The following is a 14,314-nucleotide window of genomic DNA, read 5'->3' on the forward strand; positions in this document are numbered from 1 at the left end:
GAAGGTAGCTGCGAAGAAACCATGGGTAACAGAAGATATACTTCAGTTGATTGACGAAAGGAGGAAGTACAAACATGTTCCGGGGAAATCAGAAATACAAGTCACTGAGGAATGAAATAAATAGGAAGTGCAGGGAAGCTAAGACGAAATGGCTGCAGGAAAAATGTGAAGACATCGAAAAAGATATGATTGTCGGAAGGACAGACTCAGCATACAGGAAAGTCAAAACAACCTTTGGTGACATTAAAAGCAACGGTGGTAACATTAAGAGTGCAACGGGAATTCCACTGTTAAATGCAGAGGAGAGAGCAGATAGGCGGAAAGAATACATTGAAAGCTTCTATGAGGGTGAAGATTTGTCTGATGTGATAGAAGAAGAAACAGGAGTCGATTTAGAAGAGATAGGGGATCCAGTATTAGAATCGGAATTTAAAAGAGCTTTAGAGGACATAGGTCAAATAAGGCAGAAGGGATAACATTCCATCAGAATTTCTAAAATCATTGGGGGAAGTGGCAACAAAACGACTATTGACGTTGGTGTGTAGAATATATGAGTCTGGCGACATACCATCTGACTTTCGGAAAAGCATCATCCACACAATTCCGAAGACGGCAAGAGCTGAAAAGTGCGAGAATTATCGCACAATCAGCTTAACAGCTCATGCATCGAAGCTGCTTACAAGAATAATATACAAAAGCATGCAAACGAAAATTGAGAATGCGCTAGGTGACGATCACTTTGGCTTTAGGAAAAGTAAAGGGACGAGAGAGGCAATTCTGACGTTACGGCTAATAATGGCAGCAAGGCTAAACAAAAATCAAGACACTTTAATAGGATTTGTCGACCTGGAAAAAGCGTTCGAGAATATAAAATGGTGCAAGCTGTTCGAGATTCTGAAAAAAGTAGGGGTAAGCTATAGGGAGAGACGGGTCATATACAATATGTACAACAACCAAGAGGGAATAATAAGAGTGGACGATCAAGAACGAAGTGCTCGTATTAAGAAGGGTGTAAGACAAGGCTGTAGCCTTTCGCCCCTACTCTTCAATCTGTACATCGAGGAAGCTGTGATGGAAATAAAAGAAAGGTTCAGGAGTGGAATTAAAATACAAGGTGAAAGGATATCAATGATACGATTCGCTGATGACATTGCTATCCTGAGTGAAAGTGAAGAAGAATTAAATGATCTGCTGAACGGAATGAACAGTCTAATGAGTACACAGTATGGTTTGAGAGTAAATTGAAGAAAGACGAAGGTTATGAGAAGTAGTAGAAATGAGAACAGCGAGAAACTTAACATCAGGATTGATGGTCACGAAGTCGATGAAGTTAAGGAATTCTGCTACCTAGGCAGTAAAATAACCAATGACGGACGGAGCAAGGAGGACATCAAAGGCAGACTCGCTATGGCAAAAAAGGCATTTCTGGCCAAGAGAAGTCTACTAATATCAAATACCGGCCTTAATTTGAGGAGGGAATTTCTGAGGATGTATGTCTGGAGTACAGCATTGAAAGGTGGTGAAACATGGACTGTGGGAAAACCGGAACAGATGAGAATCGAAGCATTTGAGATGTGTTGAAGATTAGGTGGACTGATAAGGTAAGGAATGAGGAGGTTCTACGTAGAATCGGAGAGGAAAGGAATATGTGCAAAACACTGATAAGGAGAAGGGACAGGATGATAGGACATCTGCTAAGACATGTGGGAACGACTTCCATGGTACTAGAGGGAGCTGTAGAGGGCAAAAACTGTAGAGGAAGACAGAGATTGGAATATGTCAAGCAAACAATTGAGGACGTAGGTTGCAAGTGCTACTCTGAGATGAAGAGGTTAGCACGGGAAAGGAATTCATGGCGGGCCGCATCAAACCAGTCAGTAGACTGATGACCAAAAAAAAATCTATTAGAGATCCAACACCCAGTTCTACAAGACAGAAGATTTGAACGTCTGAGTTGAGTACAGGAAAAGAACATTTCCTCCGGAACTCTAAACCTGAAACCGTTTGTGTCGAGAAAACAACAGATGGCTAGGAGAGGCTGATAGGAAGAAAAAAATAGGAGCTTCATACCAGTAAATGAAAGTAATGCCAAATTCATCTCAGCGCCACGGTCGTTAAGCCGAGTGCTTCCAAAATGGGAGACCTCTGTTTCAATTGTTTAATGAGGAAATCTAGATGCTGTTGTATAGAAGGTAATATCACGTCTTGCAGTGTATAGTTGATCTATTGCATGTTCTATCTTCGATTTGTATCTACAGTGTTAGTACTAGACATACGAAAAAGACATTAATCGGACACTGTTACCATTATGACATTTTTTAAACTGTACTCTGCAGCGCGTATTCACACTTTATCAAGTGCGTTCAGCCTTCAAAATTAGAGGCTGCATATAATAGAAGTGAGTGGACTGTGTCCACTAGAAAGAAAGACAAACTTTTTCTGCGTACGAAAGGTCGATGTGACATCCTGCGCTATGCAGGGCAGCCACTATATGAGTATTGAGAATGCTGATAAGAATATTTGTGTTTAAGGATGACATTTCTATTTCTAAATTATTTACTGCTACGTCTTTTCGCAACACATTTCTCAGAATTGATCACATATACCACTGGATTTATCTGTAAAACTATATTACTGTACGACAGATAGTTCAGGAGATACAACATTGTAAACAATGAGCGTGGTGAAAATGAAACTGCAGGGCGAAATTCGCTAGAGGCGCAGGTGAGATATGTGTACAAATATGTGTGAAACATGTTAACTATATGTGAAATATATTTGTTATTTTCCAACGTAGCAAAGACGTGGGCAAAAAGCTCATTCTAAGCCCCTGCAACGATATCAACAAAATTTGGTAGTAAGAATCGCAGGCTTTTATTTAGGTGAGGGTGATAATGCGGAGAGAGAAGGGGGCGAGGCAGATGGATAGAAAAAGAAGGGGAAGCAGAAGATGGATTCAGATACTGGGGGGAAGAGAAGATGGACTGAGAGAGAGGGCAAGGAGGCAATGGACAGAAATAGAGGATAGGAGGGGATAGACAGAGAAAGGAAAGAGGAGGAGATGGGTAGAGATAGGAGAAGGAAATGCTCTCTGCTGGTAGCCACGGAATAGTCTTCCAGCGTGCGCTGTGGACAATGACTGTGCTGCCGGAATCTCCTGCGGTTAAAAGCTGAATTAAATCACAGCAGTGGGTTGCGTCGTGTCATGAATCTGAAGTTCTTGTTTTTCTTGTTTTAATTCATGGCAGCCGGTGCTGTATTCCAGGCGGTGCTTCATTGAAAACTGCATTCCTGTTGATAAGATTGTGCATCTTACGGATATTTATGGTCTCCTTAACAGCACAGTCCCAGAAAGATGACACGTGATAAAATTTATGCATTTTCGTAAAACATGCGATGCCCCGTATCCAAGCAATTCTCCGCCGCCGCTGATTAATCAGGAAGTCCGTGGCATATATGACGATGGTGGTCGACGCAATGTTCTTGCACGGTTCAGCACATATATACCTAATTTAAGATTTTCCACATAGGATCTTAGATACACCACTTTTCCTAAGGGCAATCAATTTTTCTCTTGGCCGAAAACACTCTTGATGTCGTCTCTTTTGGGGATTCTTTCTATTCTTGAACAAATGCTGCGAAAACAGGGCAAGAATGACGTTGTAATGGGTGACCCGCATATTCACTTACATCCCTGCTTTCAATTTGCTTCGAACGGAAAGCATTGCACATTTGTCTATCGGAATAGCCAATCTGTTGGAATACCATTCTTAGGTGTTTTAGCTGAGCAGGTAGACTGTCGGCATCTGAGACCACATACACTCTAAGCACCAAAGAGCGTAATACAATACCGCTCTGTGCAGATTGATGACAACTTGTGGACTGCAAATAAAGCACTGTGTGAGTTGGTTTACGATAGGCGCTATGTTCCAGTATACCATCGACTTTTCGTCTGATCATGTGTAAGCATCGCAAATACGACACGCTCATTACTTGAAAACATAAGATTACACTGTGGAGCTCTTAATTTATGATATTTACTAAAATGCCTAATGACACGATGAGAAACATTTCACGGCTATTGTCTTGCTAATTGAGAGAAATGCCATATGGCTTGCTTTATGTATTTGTTTACTCATTTTGTTTAATATCTAGTTTCTAGCTGCACTGCAGCATTGGTTAAAATAAAATTTAATAGATGTACTAATATAGATATTTTATGCCTGCAGATCCAGTAAATAACCATTTCCTAATCTACTTCAAAAAAACGAGGGAGCACAAAAAGACATTTCCCTTCACAGGAATTGCATACATAATTTTTGTCAGTGACTGGGTAACTTGTTTAGTAGTGTAATTTAAGGTGATGCATCACCCTAGTGTTAAGATGTGACATAGGTATTAAACATGGCCATTTTACTGTAATATTTTTTCTGCTTGATCTTTGCCATGCTTAGGTATTAATTATAGCATTTGCTGCTGCTGTTTGCCATGCATAGTGCTACTAAATTTCACTTTGTATTATTCTTTTAAGCCAGTTTTACTACTGATTTATTTTTCTTGTTGCTGCACAATGGCTCATATTAGTTGTAATGTTGAATTGCTTGGTAATTTAGATTTACTGTAGGTTGCTTTGCAAATTTCCAGTTTTTTTGTCATTGCTGTTTGTGTTAATTGTTTTGTACTGCTGCATTGCCTCGTCCCTTAGTTTAGCATCTGAGCTCAGTAAGTTTAAGTTAGCTTAAGAGGGGTAGACTATATAAGAAACTGACTATGGAGAATAGGGAAAGAATGCATTGAGAAGTTATATGAAAAAGATTTGGGCCAAAATGAGTATTGTACAATGAGCCATAATTATTTTGAAAGAAATATGGTTAGAATACAGAAAAGAGGTATAGATAGGACTTTTTGGGAATAATGATGAATGACGGGAGATCTCCGAGAAGTAAAGAAAGTTTTGTTTGCAAAATACTGCAATAAAAGAAACCCTGGCCTTTCCTTGTGTTATTCCGCTATATGCTTGTGTACCCTTGGGTATTTATGTTTTTTTTCCTGTCTTTATATTTTTATCTTATAAGACTTATGTTTAGAATTTTTCAACTACTATGTTATTTTCTTTGTAAAGATGTTTAGACATTATTTATTCTGTTCTGTTTTAATGCTCATGTGTGAAGTTGATGTTTCAAAATTTATTCTGATCTTTTATGTATCTACTTATCTCATAATTCCTGTAACATTGATGTATATGTTTATTTCTATTCTGTTGTAAAGCGTGTACTACAAATGTTATCTGTATTGTTATGTTCTTTAATGATGTATTTTGTACCTTTGTAATTGTATTCTTATGTTATAAAATTGTAATTGACACCAGTTCATCATATTATTAACTTGTAAGTTACATTTCACTGCACACGTTTCTGTTGGCCATAGTATATGGACAATATGTGAGAAGTAGGGACTGTTAGTGTTTGCACGTGTGTTAATAATTCAGCAAGGGACTGGATAACAGCATTGCTGGTTCTAAGGACAATTCCAAAAACTTTGTGAGTGCACAAGTGGTGGTTATGGACTTGCTATATTATCCGCAAGACTCTTCAATGGTGATTGTGCACCTGCACAGTCACAACAGATGGCTGCTGGCCATCTCTACAAGGACTGCAGTGGGTCTGCACCTCTGGTGGCCCACCAGTACCGTAATCTCTACAAGGACTACAGTGGGTCTGCATCTTTGATGTCCCACCAGTACCATTATCTCTATAAGGACTACAGTGGGTCTGCATCTTTGCTGACTCACCAGTACCATTATTTCTACAAGGACTGCAGTGAGTCTGCGCCTCTGGTGGCCCACCAATAACGTAATCTCTATCAGGACTACAGTGGGTATGCTCTGTGATGACCTACCAAACGATATTCTTCAAAACTTCGACTGACTCCGCTGTGGGTTTGCTCTGTTGTGGCCCATTACCTGTCAGCATGTCAAGAGTCAGCACTGTCTTTCCATTGGAAGGACAACGCTACTTCTTCAAGACTGCATGGAAATCCACTACTTCCGTGTGCATTTTCTTTTACTGCTCAGACTTTGAGAAAAACACTGCAATATGATGAATGATCAGGACTATCTTTATGGACTGTGAGAAAATTTTAGCTTTTGACCAACATTGTATCAATAAGTGTGTGCATTTGATTTCTTTGTTATTGTAATTACGATTATGAAAAATTTTAACAAATATGTATTGCCCAGTGCCCAAAACAATTTGTAAAATTTTTTGTGGGGAGCATGGGGGCTATGTAAGTAGGCTGTTTAGGTTTTTTTATTGGTAACGCCACCTCTGTATGAAAATCACTGGCTGTGCTGTGTGCAGTCTGTGGCTGCTTTGCATTGTTGTAATACTCGCCATTGTAGTGTTAGGCAGCTGGATGTGAACAGCGCGTAGCGTTGCGCAGTTGGAGGTGAGCCGCCAGCAGTGGTGGATGTGGGGAGAGAGATGGCGGAGATTTGGGATTTGTCATGAACTGCTATATATATTATGACTATTTAGGTAAATATATTGTTTGTTCTCTATTAAAATCTTTCATTTGCTAACTAAGCCTATCAGTAGTTAGTACCTTCAGTAGTTTGAATCTTTTGTTTAGCTGGCAGTAGTGGCGCTCGCTTTATTGCAGTAGCTCGAGTAACCAAGATTTTTGTGAGGTAAGTGATTTGTGAAACGTATAGGTTAATGTTAGTCAGGGCCATTCTTTTGTATGGATTTTTGAAAGTCAGATTGCGTTGCGCTAAAAATATTGTGTTTCAGCTTAAGCACAGTCCTGTAAAATTTTTCTAAGGGGACGTTTCACATGGCATCTAAGAATGGTGTAATACCACTTTTTTCCAAATGGCTCTGAGCACTATGGGACTTAACATCTGAGGTCATCAGTCCCCTAGACTTAGTACTACTGAAACCTAACTAACCTAAGAACATCACACACATCCATGCCCGAGGCAGGATTCGAACCTGGGACCGCAGCAGCAACTCGGCCCCGGACTGAAGGGCCTAGAACCACTCCGCCACAGTGGCCGGCACCCCTTTCCACTTCTACTGCGAATTGCATATTCGAGTGCAGTGCTGCCACATCGCAAATGTATTCCATATCCGGAATTCAGAGGACTTCCTAGGCCGCCTGAAGACACTTAAGCTACAGCGGTCGAATCCTTTGGTTAGCTTTGACGCTGTAGCTTCATTTACGAAAATAACTCTGCAGCTTATTAGCAGTAAAGTTGAGAAAGACATTGTGGCAGTGTTTACACATGGGCTTATCTCAACTTCTTTCTTATTCAATGATAAGGATTTTGAACAAGTGGACGGTGTCGCCAGGGGAACTCCTCTGTGGTAAACTATCTTATGGAAGACTTTGAGGAAAAAGCACTGCAGTCGGTAACTTTCGAACCTTTCTGCTTCTGGTGGTACGTAGACGGTACAATTTTGGCCTGGGTACACGAAATAGAGACATTATCTGCTTTTTTTCCCCCGACATCTGAACTTACTCCGCCCGAATACATCCGAATATACAGTTCACAATGCAATTGGAAAAATATGGCATTTACCATTCTTGGCTGTGATGGCCAGAAAACATAAGGTGTATCCTAAACCATCTCAAGTGGGATTATATTTGCAGGCCAGAAGTTGTCATCACCCTGCACAACGTGGTAGTCAATTACGCTCTTTGGTGCTTACAGTAGATGTGGTCTCAGTTACCGACAGTCTACATGGTAAGCTGCAACTCCTAAAACTGGTATTCCAACAGAATGGCTATTTCGATAGACAGATGCTATAAGCATTCCGTTCAAGCAAATTCAAAACAGGGTCGTAAATGAAGATGCGAAGTCACCCATTACAACTGCGTTCTTGCCCTATTTTCGCAGCATTTGTTCAAGAATAGAAAGAATCCTCAAACGACACGACATAAAGTGTGTTTTCCGACCATCAGAAAAATTGATTACTTTATTGTGCGCGGTCAAAGACAAACTTGGCCTTAGGAAAAGTGGCGTGTCTAAGATCCCATGTGGAAAATCTTACATTGAACGGATATGCAGAACAATGCGAGAACGTTGCGTCGAACACAATCGTCATATACGCCAGGGGCAACCTAATAAATCAACGGCGGGGGAGCATTGCCTATATACGAGGCATCGCATATTTTACGAAAAGGCAGAAATTTTATCCCCAGTGTCATCTTTCTGGGGTCGTGTTGTTAAGGAGACCATACATATCCGTAAGAAGGAAAGTCTCATCAACTGGAATGCAGGTTTTCAATTAAGCACCGCCTTGTCTCCAGCAGCGGCTGCCATTAATTGAAACAGGGAAAACAAGAACTTTCGATTCATGACTCAACGCGACCCACTGCTGAGATTTAACTCTTCTTTTAACAGCAGGAGCGTCTGACAGCACAGTCATTGTCCACAGGGCATGGGCGGAAGGCCGGCCGTTGTGGCCGAGCGGTTCTAGGCGCTTCAGTTCGGAACCGCGCTGCTGCTACGGTCGCAGGTTCGAATCCTGCCTCGCGCTTGTATGTGTGTGATGTCCTTAGGTTAGTTAGGTTTAATTAGTTCTAAGTCCAGGGAACTGATGACCTCAGATACTAAGTCCCATAGTGCTTAGAGCCATTTGCACCATGTGCGCTATGCCTTTCTGTAGCTCTCAACAGGGGGCTCTAGGAGCGCCGCTTTCCGTCAACTGCGAGTGCCTTCACGTGCACGCGTATACCCTGGTGCTGGCCTGATAAATTTCGATGCCGCCGCGCGATAATCATCAGTCGCGCCTTGGCAGCAGTGACAGCAGCATATACCACCACCTGAAGATGACGAGAAATTGCATCGATGAAGTACTGTGGATTTACACAATACGATCCGGCGGCAGACCCGAGAAGTGTCTTTGCAGCAGATCCGTCGGAAAAGCCTGAAGAGTACAGCGAAGTACGGATTGTTTAAAATGATGTCTATTTTTGGTTCTTCTGTGGGTGGAACAGAGACGATTTCTACTGTTAAATGACATTTAGAGATTGGGCTATGACGCATTTCCGTAGATTACAAATACTCTGACCAATCCTGATACTACTAGGCATCAAACCATGTGGTGAAATATCGTCGGAGAAAGTATGTCTTTCCCCTATAGGATATAAACACAGAGACCAATAACTAGGTAACCTGGGTAGGTTCGAAGCCATTGGCAACTCCTTTTAAAATAAGAAAAACTTTGCTTATTTTTTTCCATGCGCTTCCCACGCCCGGGTTCCCGGGTTCGATTCCCGGCGGGATCAGGGATTTTCTCTGCCTCGTGATGGCTGGGTGTTGTGTGCTGTCCTTAGGTTAGTTAGGTTTAAGTAGTTCTAAGTTGTAGGGGACTTATGACCACAGCAGTTGAGTCCCATAGTGCTCAGAGCCTTTTTTTTTCATGTTTCTCGTTTTCATTTGACTGCAACTTAGGTATAGGATAGTTTAGTTAATAATTGAGATGTTTGAGAGTGTTGTACACCAACCTAACTCAACGTGGAGTTACATATCTAACTTCTTACTTTTGACAGTGTCTAATGGCATGGTATCTTAAAGTACATAGTACAACAGGACAATATAGACATAGTTTCACGATTGTCAGTTTATGTAGCATTTTAATGTTTTGATTTGTGTCTCCTTGTTTTATAGCGCTTCATAATGCGACAAAGTAGCTCCGACACATTTTGCAGTAAATATTTCACACGTTTTCGACAACTGTGCGTAACATTTTCAGCATCGTTTCTTATGGTGCCTTATTACGAATACCTGAATCAGAAACGAAATGTCCTACACGATTTTGTATACATTCGGAAACGATGCAGCAACCTCAGAGCAGTGTAAATGAGCAAGAGTAGTAACAAGGCACCTTACAAACCGACACTCCTCGATTTCATTCTGAAGGTCAGAGCGCGGACTTGAAAATTTATAGACTTCCGAGCGCAGTCAATTACAAAAAAGTTGTATGTAGCTGTGAGCATAGCATAAAAAACTTTTTAGACTTAAACTCATTGATTGTAGCCTTGTTGGTTGCAACTTATGTTTTAATTTTAAGTCCACTTTTATTAAAAAATGGAAATATTAATGAATCCATACATATTATATAAATTGTGTGCATGCACTCATATGTGTGTGTGTGTGTGTGCGTGTGCGTGTGTGTGTGTGTGTGTGTGTGTGCGTGTGTGTGCGTGTGTCACTTCTCTTCCTAAATCACTGCACCGATTTCATCAAACCTGGTACACTTATCTCTTACTGTCAGGCTTTCGTTATAAGAACTACCTACCTATCCTACCTATCCTAGTGCACTAGATATGACGTCACAAACAGTGAGATGCGCTAGCACTGCTACCACATCATGACGTTTAAATTCATAGCTTCTGTGCTACTAATACTATTCGTAACGTATTTCTCAGACAGTATCCAGACATACTGCTAAATGTACCTACACAAATACGTCACTGCACGACACGTAGCCTAGGTGAAGGTACATAGCGTCATAAACGTTCAGATGCGTGAAATAAGGCCGCATCATGCATGAAGTTTTAATACATTTTCTCTTTACTGGTGATACACTCCTACAGTCGAATCAACTTTAAAAAATCCCTGACACATGGAAGCGCCTTTTACAACTTGCAACAGCGAATAGCCATCTATAAAACTGTTACGATTTCTGCACCACTTGTTAGCAGCAGACACAGTGGCTGCACCAAAGACTAAGACGGGGTGGAGTTTTACAATTATTTATTGAACTTTCTTTACAATTTCTCCCTCGTCGTCGCTGCCCAGTCCTGCGGATCCCTCTCACTGGCTGCTGCTGTGTAGATTCTCCGACAATGCGCGAAACGCACGCCACTGATCGCACTCAGGCCACCAGTGCTCCGCTGAAAGCAGGATGCCCTGTGGTTGAGATCAACTCCTCTCTGCTCGGCGCCACCAGTACGGGCACGCCCACGGAGCCGCGTCACCGTGAGGTCAGCTGTACCGGTCAGTCGCGATGTCCGCGAGGTCCCATCATGGACGGACCAAGCGCCGTGGGGTCGGGTCGCCGCGAAGTCCGGGCGTCAGTCTCCGGCGGCGCCTGTGACCGAGAAGCCACTGCGGCCGGTCCTGCTGCAAGTTCTCGCTGTAGTTAGTCAGTCATGGTGCCGACGGAACTCGGGCCAACCCCCAGACCTGAAGTTGACCTCTGGCGGCGAACGGATGACTCCTGCGAGCTGGAACAGACTTCCGGAATCGTCACCTACGAAGATTGAACATTCGGACACGGACCACGTCCATCCTCAGATCCGAACTGCTTCCTAATGACTTCTGTCTGTTGCTGCCTGCGCTCCAATATTTACACTCCCGGAAATTGAAATAATAACACCGTGAATTCATTGTCCCAGGAAGGGGAAACTTTATTGACACATTCCTGGGGTCAGATACATCACATGACCACACTGACAGAACAACAGGCACATAGACACAGGCAACAGAGCATGCACAATGTCGGCACTAGTACAGTGTATATCCACCTTTCGCAGCAATGCAGGCTGCTATTCTCCCATGGAGACGATCGTAGAGATGCTGGATGTAGTCCTGTGGAACGGCTTGCCATGCCATTTCCACCTGGCGCCTCAGTTGGACCAGCGTTCGTGCTGGACGTGCAGACCGCGTGAGACGACGCTTCATCCAGTCCCAAACATGCTCAATGGGGGACAGATCCGGAGATCGTGCTGGCCAGGGTAGTTGACTTACACCTTCTAGAGCACGTTGGGTGGCACGGGATACATGCGGACGTGCATTGTCCTGTTGGAACAGCAAGTTCCCTTGCCGGTCTAGGAATGGTAGAACGATGGGTTCGATGACGGTTTGGATGTACCGTGCACTATTCAGTGTCCCCTCGACGATCACCAGTGGTGTACGGCCAGTGTAGGAGATCGCTCCCCACACCATGATGCCGGGTGTTGGCCCTGTGTGCCTCGGTCGTATGCAGTCCTGATTGTGGCGCTAACATGCACGGCGCCAAACACGCATACGACCATCATTGGCACCAAGGCAGAAGCGACTCTCATCGCTGAAGACGACACGTCTCCATTCGTCCCTCCATTCACGCCTGTCGCGACACCACTGGAGGCGGGCTGCACGATGTTGGGGCGTGAGCGGAAGACGGCCTAACGGTGTGCGGGACCGTAGCCCAGCTTCATGGAGACGGTTGCGAATGGTCCTCGCCGATACCCCAGGAGCAACAGTGTCCCTAATTTGCTGGGAAGTGTGGTCCCCTACGGCACTGCGTAGGATCCTACGGTCTTCGCGTGCATCCGTGCGTCGCTGCGGTCCGGTCCCAGGTCGACGGGCTCGTGCACCTTCCGCCGACCACTGGCGACAACATCGATGTACTGTGGAGACCTCACGCCCCACGTGTTGAGCAATTCGGCGGTACGTCCACCCGGCCTCCCACATGCCCACTATACACCCTCGCTCAAAGTCCGTCAACTGCACATACGGTTCACGTCCACGCTGTCGCGGCATGCTACCAGTGTTAAAGACTGCGATGGAGCTCCGTATGCCACGGTAAACTGGCTGACACTGACGGCGGCGGTGCACAAATGCTGCGCTGGTAGCGCCATTCGACGGCCAACACCGCGGTTCCTGGTGTGTCCGCTGTGCCTTGCGTGTGATCATTGCTTGTACAGCCCTCTCGCAGTGTCCGGAGCAAGTATGGTGGGTCTGACACACCGGTGTCAATGTGTTCTTTTTTCCATTTCCAGGAGTGTATATATGCGGCAGGAGGACGTTTCTTACCCTCGGTGGTAGTTTTTTGTTTTTACTCCTGCAGTATATTGCAGCATAACTTAGCGTACTGGCCTCACTTCCCCTTACTCAGCACTCTCCACGCTTCCCTCGGCTCTCGGTGTGTGTGCGTCCTTGCGTCAGCCGGTTGGTAGACTGCTGCTGTCAGCGAGATTATCTGTGCGTGCTTACTTCGCAACGCCTCGATCACCGGCGTGCCTCTGTTTTGCCATTCTCCACTGCGTTAAGCAACGCTTACTACATGTGGCCACAACAGAACTATGAGGAGGTGTTCTTTAGAGACATTCACGAAATCGCGTTGTAGCAGCTCCACCAGTTGTAGGGATGTGAAGGAGATCTACTCACACAATTGTAAATTATGCTTATTTTTTTGTACGACTGTTCAATATTTTGAAGATGTTTTCACGGATACATGGAAAAGAAATTTTTTCGATATTACGTTACAAACACTTTTCAATTTTTCTTTATTTATGTTCCAAATAAAGCCAATGGTCTTGCCGCAGTGTTAATACCGGTTCCCGTCAGATTACCGAAGTTAAGCACTGTCGGGCTGGGCTAACACTAGGATGGGCTACCATCCGGTCTGCCAAGCGCTGATGGTAAGCGGATTGCACTCAGCCCTTGTGAGGCAAACTGAGGAGCTACTTCATTGAGAAATAGCGGCCCCGGTTTCGTAAACTGACAGAAGTGCAGGGGAGCGATATGCTACCTACATGCCCCTGCATATCCGCATCGAGTGAAGCCGGTGGTCTGAGGATGACACGGCAGCCGGTCGGTACTGTTGGGCCTTCACGGCCTGTTCGGGCGGAGTTTCATTTGGCTTGGTTTCATATAGAAAGTTAGCGAGTTGAATGCTCAGGTAATGCTGGGTTTGTCAGCTAGTAAATAGTAAAAGAGAAGATTTTAAAAGAAAAATCTTCGTATTTTAACTTACGAATTGCATGAAAATGGCAATATTCACACCTATTTAAAATTTTGGTAAAAATTGCAAAACATCAAATATAAGGTAAGAAAATATTTTATTTCTAGAAACTGAACAGCAATATGGATGTGCACAACTTCTTCATTTCACAAAAAGGCATTCCACAGAGGCCACTTATCAAATTGTAATTTATTTTCATGCAATTAGTAATTACATATAGAAATAAGTTAACTTCACTAAAAATTATGAGTCAACATACATTAGCTTTTCGTTTGTTTACTTACGAGGAAAGTAAGTAGAAGTTATTACAAACTATCCTAGAATCAGTGTGATTATTAGACATCTACACTCCACAATAATAGCAAGGCATGAACCAACAGCTTCACGAGTACAACATTTTTAGGCAGCGCACTCATACCACACACTGATCAACTACCGAGAGATTCGATAGTTAATTGGAAGTATTTTGTACTTAACAGCGGTTGGAAGTCCTCAGATTTTCTGACGCGACTTTTTCAGAATTTTTTAAGTCTTTATCGTGCTGCTTTATTAAATCTATGTCCAGGTTCAAATAG

This window comes from Schistocerca nitens, chromosome 5, assembly GCF_023898315.1.
Source record: "Schistocerca nitens isolate TAMUIC-IGC-003100 chromosome 5, iqSchNite1.1, whole genome shotgun sequence".
NCBI classification, from domain to species: Eukaryota; Metazoa; Arthropoda; class Insecta; order Orthoptera; family Acrididae; genus Schistocerca; species Schistocerca nitens.